Source organism: Lycium barbarum, chromosome 2 (genome assembly GCF_019175385.1).
Source record: "Lycium barbarum isolate Lr01 chromosome 2, ASM1917538v2, whole genome shotgun sequence".
NCBI classification, from domain to species: domain Eukaryota; kingdom Viridiplantae; phylum Streptophyta; class Magnoliopsida; order Solanales; family Solanaceae; genus Lycium; species Lycium barbarum.
In genome coordinates this window covers 121545808-121554336 of record NC_083338.1, presented here as the reverse complement: position 1 = coordinate 121554336, position 8529 = coordinate 121545808, and the positions used below count along the sequence as shown (strand labels likewise).

The 8529-nt window shown below is 33.9% G+C and overlaps 1 long non-coding RNA gene across 7 annotated transcripts; it reads left to right on the top strand.

Annotated features, from left to right (window-relative positions):
• Positions 1 to 420: 420 nt before the first annotated feature.
• LOC132626974 (uncharacterized) lies at positions 421 to 8180 on the top strand. Of its 7 annotated transcripts, none has more exons than XR_009577735.1 (6): positions 422 to 853; positions 1282 to 1620; positions 4376 to 4423; positions 4537 to 4599; positions 6121 to 6267; positions 7862 to 8180. It is a non-coding gene; the product is annotated as an uncharacterized LOC132626974 (long non-coding RNA). The 7 variants fall into 7 exon arrangements; XR_009577733.1 differs by having other exon boundaries at positions 1282 to 1627; XR_009577731.1 differs by having other exon boundaries at positions 421 to 853; positions 1275 to 1627; positions 4376 to 4599.
• The last annotated feature ends 349 nt before the right edge of the window (positions 8181 to 8529 follow it).

Here is an 8529-nt window from a genome sequence, read left to right as displayed (position 1 = left end):
GGGAAGAATTAATCTAAACCTTTGACAACTGTGAGGAGATTAAATTCTTTAAGGAAACACAATTTTTCTGTGGGCTCGAAATAAACATATTGTCCTTTAGTTTATGTAAACAGATTACAATTTGATTAACAGGACTCGCAGGTTCAATATTCAATACTTAGCTTCTTATCGGTTCAAAAATTTATAATGCAATTTATATTAAAAAAATTTTGTTACATTGCCAATTTAAATTCAAAATTCTATCCATAGATTCAAAAACCTTAACTTCCAATTCCAATTTATGTTATTACATAACTTAACTTAATAAGTAAATTTTGTCTTAAAATTATCAAGTGACTTGTTATTGCTCGTATTTCTCCTATTATATATAGCTATATAGTTTCCCAGCAGATCACATCACACTCTCTTTATAATAAGTGCGAGTCCCTTGAACGACCAGGGTACTCCTGCAATTCGTATTGAGTGCAGCTATTGTGCAATGTGTCCTTTTCACCCACTCTCCCATGGAATTTTGGCTAAAGTTATAAGCTGGGATATCCAGCACTAATTTTTATATCATATTTGGTAGAAGGTATAAATTTATCCTGGAATAAATTTATACCTTGTAACAAATATGGTACAAAAATTAGTGTAGGAATATCCCAGCTTATACCTTCTTATCTCACTTATACTGAAATTATTAACGACCCCTTAGATTATTATTATGTCGCCGTCGCCGTAGGGCTTTATCTTGGAGTTTGCTGATTTTGGATTCATTGCATGTCAGCATTGTTGATTCAATTGCACAGACGGAAGAAGGCAGCAACATAGAAAAAAGGAGCTATGTATTGTGTACTTTCGGAGAATTCTTGGCGTAAGTTTCTAGATATTTGCGCAGGTTTAATTTCGTTTTCGCCCCTCATATTCACAGAGATAACTACTTCAGCTTTTTTCTGGTTTAAATACTGGGTTTATATTAATTTTGTTAACTTCGTTATTGTTTGTGATATAGTAATTTGGTTGAATCAATTTTTGTTTCTTTCTGCTCTTACAGTGACTTCAAATTCTCTAATATTTTCTTTTATATATGTTTGCTTTCTCCTTTTTTTTTTTTTTTTTGGACCCTAATGTTAGTGATCAACTTTATTTGGAAAATAGGAATTACAGACTTATCTCATCTGTTACTAATAGTTGTAAGGTTTGTACCTGCTAAAGTGCGTTGGGAATTGCTTAATTCCGACTTCAATTTTAGTTTTCTACTATGTCTAATTTTGTGAAATGCTAAATTTAAGCAGCTTTTAGATGCAGGTCAGAGCATCAAAAGCGGTTGGAAATTGGGAAAGTTGCTATTCCTCCTGATTCAATTTATGTGAAGCTATTTCCTTATTAATTCGTGTAAAAAAGAATGACCTCTTTTTATATTTGAAAACATTTTACCTTTATGCAATGATTTATAGTCACACAAAATATACGTCACTCATTTTACACCACAAATTTAAAAGTTTTCTCTACTTTTTTAAACTCCGTGCCCAGTCAAATGGGTTCACATAAATTGAAACGGAGGGAGTATTTTACCAGCAGGTTTCTATAAGGATGAAAAAGAAAACAAGCCTCACGTTCCTTGGCGTATGTATGTCTCAGGTGCAGGGTATCTTGCAAGACCTTTAGTGGTCGTTTGGTTGCTAGTCAAAATAGTCCCGGGATTACAATCCCGGGACTAATTTATCCCATCTGTTGGTATTATTTTATACCATCTGAAAGATGGTATAAAATAATCCCAGTATAAGTGGGTTAAGAAGGTATAAGTTGAGTTATTTCAGCACTAATTTTTATACCACGTTTGGTACAAGGTATAAAATAATCTCGGGATAAATTTATACCTTATACCAAATGTGGTATAAAAATTAGTACTGGCATAACCCATTTTATACCTCAAACCAAACGACCACTTAATGATTTGTGTTGATAATTTGGCATTTCTTGATTGTCTATGCATACTGCTTGTCCTTGTGTTATGATAAAAAAAATAATTCAACCAGAAGGATTCTTTTGGTTTGTGAGCATTACTTTAGAAAAGATTTTTTTTTTTTTTTTAATTTGAAATAATCCAGAATATAATGTACTTTTCCCGATTCAAACCCTACAGGAAGGATAGGCAAATGAACTGTGAAATAGCGAAACGAAAAATTTAAAACTGAACATATAGTTCTTTATCCAATATTAGTTAAACATCATGATGAATAGTGTTTTGACACAATATACTGACATTGCTAAATTCAAGAATATTTGGACTACAAATTTTCTTATTTGATTGCTTTTATTTGTTCTAGATGAACTTGGGTTTTCAAATGCAATTTCTTTGGTAATTCATTCTGATTTTAAAGTTTGAAAATGCTTACTGATTTATTCAAGTTTCATATTTTGTGTCAATGATGCACAAGTTATTTGAACTTATGAGTCAACTTTATAAAGGAGGAGTGAACTTTTTAAAATAAACAATTATTTTCAAGACCAAACATGGATATACTAATAAACATGCCATGCATTTTCATCAGTGATTAGACCTTTCTTTCATTGCTCCCTATGGTTCATTTACTATTGGAATTTTAAACAAGCATTCTATACTTATACAATCCTCCTCTCATAAAATCTTCTCAAGTTATCAGATTAGAAAACTTACTAATCATAGAAATAGCCTTTAGGAAAGTCTCCCTTTCGGTAAGAGTTAAGCTTTTTTTTCCCTTAGAAAACCTGATGGAGCTAAGCTTGATGCTGCAACGTATGTTTCAACTATCCTTTAACTTCTATTTGTACCTTGCCTTTATTTTCTATTGTAAAATCTCATAAATAAGTCTTATTTTGGTAATTTTGCTCACTGATTGTAGACACTTTAAAATGATGACTTTAAAACACCAATCTCTCAGGTACAAGATAATCTTTAGAGTAATTGACCATTCAAATTTGATGAATAACTACCAATAAAATGCCCAGAGACCGACTTTATTGCTATAAGAAGCTGAACTTTTTGTTTGGCCTTTCCTGTGTCTTTTTAAAACTAAGAGGGACTTTATATCTTTTGGCTTCCTCTTTAGTGGTATTCTACCCTGTTTACTATTGTCATACATCTTACAACACTCCTCTGTATGTAGGAGGATGATGCAAATGAACCTACTCTCTCATTTATCTCATTATTAGTTCCGCTACAGCTCTCGCTACCATTTATCTCATGATTAGTTCCTCGACAGCTCTCGCTACTAACGTCCGTTGATTCCCCTTTATTAACAAAAATATGTTTCCAAATTCTTTATGCAGTTCGTGTTGCTTTAAATATGTCCTAGAAATATATAGTGTCTTCTTTGTAATGAATACAATGTTTTACAAGAACTGTTGGTATTTGTCTCTGACAAGTTCTGCTTAAAGTGAAACCAATGGTGTTATCAGTGGCTTTTTAGTTTCTCGCTGCAGAGAAACAGGAAAATGGATAGTTCTATGTAGTACTTGCTACATTTGGAGATAGAGGTGTCAATATGGGCTGGCCCAACCCAACCCAGCCCTAAAGGGCCAAAGAATTAAATGGGCTAGGACGGGCTGACCCTTTTAATTGAAGGGCCTGCAAAATGGCAGCCCAACCCAGCCCTAAACGGGCCGCGGGTTAGGACGGGCCAGCTCTTTAAGTTTTTTCGTCTTCCGAAATAACATTTTCTAAGTGATTTTTGGTACAATTTGAACATTAAACTTTTGCAATATGAAATAGAATCTTCTACCACACCATTCTTGCGCAAATTCATATCATAGAAGAAAAAAATTTGAGAGAACAAATATAAATTATTATTTTTGATCACTAATTCAGATCACGTTCAAAAGAAATTAAACATAATATAAATTCTAAGGCTAAAAAGTATGGGCCAAAGAAATCCTAGCCCAATCCTACTTAAATGAAGGGTTGGGTTGGGCCAGCCTCGCGGGCCAAGCCCATATTGACAGCTCTATTTGTGGATTCCCCTATTTGGGCATAGGGACAATTAGGCTCGTATCTTGGCTTGGAAAACCTTGGATGGTATGTGAGTTGAGGCTTCTCTATCACATGCAACAGTTCTTTTGCATTCATGGCTTGGTGTCCTTTTCTTTGCCCAATTAGAAACACAGACTCAGCCTGAATATTGCAATTGGTGCTCGTGGAAATTGTTTGGTGGAATCCCCTTTCGTTTGAATTCAGCTCATTCAAAGGTCAATGGAAAATAGGAATTGGAGTACTTATTTATTTAGTTTTGTTGGTAAATCCATGATTCCTGCTAGAAAATTAATAGTCCTTGGCTCTTTCTCTTTATTTGGCATCGATACGTTGTTATTGTTGATTTTTTATTATGTGATCATAATCTTTTTCCTAATTTTGCAGTCTTCCTCAGTTATGACGGTTTTGCAACTAGATTGGTCTTTAAATTTGGTCTGCCTTTATGCTTTTCCACCATTTTACGGATCTTAATTTCTCAATACATGATATTATCAGATATTTGTGATTTATTTAATTAATATGGTCTGAATTTTCTGATAGCACAGATTTTTTGCATGTGAAAATTGCTGGAGATGGGGGAAAAATTGAGACTGCTTCGACTGTACAAGGTAATTTCTACACTTTTTTGCTCTGATGTTATATGTTTAGTTAAATAAGGATAAATGGTTGTATTTTATAAGTGCTGAATATTATATGTGCGTGCTTTGGGAATAAATGTTAAGATTACAAAACTTAAGACTTTAATGTAGAAATTTTATGAAACGCTTGAAAAACTGATGCCCAACAACAAAATAGACAAAGCACCAATTGAACTGGCGCAGGAATATCCATGTTTCTGTGCCAAAATAGTCTAAAAAATGAGTTTGATTTATAGATTGGACAAGTTTCTCCCACAATCACAAGCTAAAATCATCATTTGAAGGATCCCCATACTAATCAATCCTGCAGGTATATCTCGGCCAACAACAACAACATCATCCTGAATAATGTTTTCACTTTCGTCATTGTCCAGAGAATCCTGGGCAAAAGGAAGTGTATTGGAAGGTTTTGCATTGTATTTCCAGAAACCACCATAAAGAAAACCTTCTTCGATCTCTGTTTGACTTCTAAACACCAGAGCATTAGGTGCATCAGTTGGTATCCTCTGATAGAAACACAGAGGTTAAGAATAAACCATCTCCCAATGCAAAGTTCATTGAGGCAATAAAATTCATAGTCTTACCTCCATGATTTTAAAAAGCTCCTCAGTGTTCTCAAAGGTCAGAGTACATTGAATGGCTCTAGCACAAACTAGACTGCGGAATTGTGGTTGTCATCCACATACATCATCCAAAGTAAAAAGTGCATTTTCATTAACACTTCGTTTGAGTAAGAAAGAATGCAACAACTGTTGACTGAAAGAAAATTGATCTTGTTCCATGCCTAGAAACGTTCATTATTTCCGGGAATCCTAAATTAACACGAGATATATTGAAGTAGATTGTTTTCATATTTATATTATGTAGAATAATCTATTTATTTTTTTGGTTACTATCCATTTATATTTGTAACTATCCATTTATATAGTCTACAGGAGTGTGTATGTGAAATCTTTGCAAATTTCTATTGGATTGGATCCTATTTCACTTTGGGTACATAGTATAAGATTTACTCCATACATTCCATTTGTACTCCATCACTACAGGAAAGGATAAAAAAAACAAAAAAAATATTATGAACCATTTTCGGTGAACTTTAGTTTGGAAGCTATGGTGAGTTTGATTTTCTTTTGTGTAAAAGGGATGAAGAATCATTTCTTTGTCATTTGACTTACATCTATTTTGCCTTTTAATGATAAGTACCATGTCGTTGCAGTGTTTCACGCAATGTGAATGATATTTCTTGAAAATCTTTCCTCGGTAGGGTGTTTTTTACTTAAATCTTCATATGCTTTGGAATGTCTAATTAAGGAAGTCATCATGCTGATGTGTTTCAACTCTCTGTTATATGCTACCTGCCTTTTGATCATGGAGTAAAGACTTCATGTATTCTAACATAGGGAGCCTTTTCCGCTTTTATCATAGATTTGTTTTCATGTAAGTATCTAAATGCTCACCCTTTTCTTCAAACTGTGTTACCTTTTTCTCTAGGTCAATTTCGGGCCACCAAACCCTGTAACTGATGAGAAGGTCCTATGGAGCGTGTACGTTGTCACACTCCCTGCCTGATGACCGGGGAGCAGGTTCCCTATGGGAAGGGGGGCGGACGACCATCTCAAGGCACATCACGACCTACAGGTAAAAAGCAGTTTATTCATGATCACATGTCTGTGATCCATTTGCGGTACTTTGTGATTCACATGAAGTTGTTGTCCAGGCATATTGGGTTTTAATCCTGAAAAGAAAAGATTAGCTGGGGAATTAGGAGCCTGACTTCTATATTATGTGCGTTGAAGATATTTATGTCCATGTATATTCTATCTCCTGGACATACTAAAATCATTTACTAATGGATGATCTCTGCTAGGTTTATCACAAGTGTAGTATGAGAAGTGCAAGTGGAAACTAATATATAGAGTTATTATTTAACGCAATGCATATCCATGACTGCATCTAATTAATTTGATGGTGGTGTTTAACAGTGGATGTGGATCAGTACAACCCTGCAACTTAGATTCAGCTTCATGCATATCCCATAAATCTCGAACACAAAGATGGACCTGTAGAACTTACGTTGTCTAATAAATACTTTAAACTTGAACATGTCTCTTTGTGTTTAGACTTTCTATTTGTGGTCATTATGTATGGTCTTTTACACACTACTATGCCCTTGAAAAAAATACATCAACATTTATGGATTGCTTTTGTGTTAGCCAGAGGCAGATCCAGGATTTAAATTCTATGGGCTCAATCTTAAGATTTTTAGTATTCAATCCATTATAGTTTACAAGTTATGGGTTCATATCTACTATACATTACAATTTTAATAATTTTTTACACAAAAATTTATACTCTGCGTCTAAAGTTAGGCGTTCAATTGAACCCCCACTTATAAGGCTAGATAGGCCACTGGCGTTAACAGATTAGTGCTCTTAAAGGAGAGGATATAAACTTCTTGACAGAAATTGCCATAAGATGTTGTGACCATCTTTTTTCCCCTAGATGCTTTTTTGGGTTGGTGCTACCCTTCTGTTGGAACATGCCGCATCTTATATGTCTTGATCGCTTCTGGTGCCGAGACACTTTGATGCAAGATATTATTTGGGAAGGAGTTCAGTGAGTCCCCTTTACTGGGAAATCTCTTTTGCATGTTTTTATGATTACACATTCTGCTTTTCCACTCTTATGACTGTGTAGAAAATGTAGAGAGGTGATAATGATGGAAGGTCAAAATGTCATCTGTTTATAAAAAAAACTATTCCTCCATTTTCTGCGTTATGTGCCACAATTGTGTAAATGTTAGTTATTGAAGGAGGACAAAATAGGAAAATCTTAATTGCAAGAGTTCTATGTCTATTGTCTCTCTTTCTATGTTGTAGTTGCAACTTGCAAGTGTTGAAACCTTATCCTCAAAGAAATGCAAGGAGACTATGATTGAGATGGGTCTCGACAAATTTAAAGGACCTCTAGCAAAGTTCGTTGCACCAATTTTACTTGCTTCACCGTCCAGTTTTCGTATCTGGTGGACTTTAAGGTTATGGATATTATTATTGGAAAAAAAAAAACAGTCATAAGGTGAAGCATTGAACAAATACGAGGAATGTGGATTCACATTTAGGTTGACTTTGCTATTATCTATCAAGTTAATACATTATCATTCCTGCTCATTCAAAATTTCATATCTGTTGGTACATTTAACCTTGAAGTTTTGATTAATTGAATTTCTTTTCAGTTTCATTTCGTGACAAAGCTCCTGAAGATATTCGATGTTGTACTCTCAAATTAAGTTGGTCGTTCTATCCTATCACACCCCTGATGATGTGAATTGCTACTCTGCATGAGGACTCAATGAAGAATGGAACGTCTAGGGAATGCTTTATGATCTCAATGTGAATGAGCTCCTGAACTGTAAATTTCTGAAATATCTTATGTAATTGAGTTACTAAATTATTTGATTACTAAACAAGCTCATTGTTATTCTCAAAGTTCACTTAAATACCTTTGTCTGCACTTATTGTTAGTCTTAAATACAAAATTATGAAGTTAAAGGTAGTCCAAAGTAGTTGGTTTAGAGCCCGTTTGGATTGGCTTATAAGTTGGTCAAACTAGCTTATAAGTCATTTTTAACTTATTTGAGTGTTTGATAAAATATAAAACAACTTAAATTAAATTAAAAGTGCTTAAAATAAGCTAAAATCAAGAAGTTGTTCAACTCCAACTTATTTTTTTGTTGCTTAAAAGCCATTTTGGTTTGAGCAACAACTTTACCCTTTTATCTTTTATATTTTCTGTTAATTTCAATATTACCCTTAGTTCTAAAAATCCTTTAAGCACTTTTATCTAAACATGTAACTGTTTATTTATAAAATAACGTTCAGCACTTAAAAAGTACTTGAAACA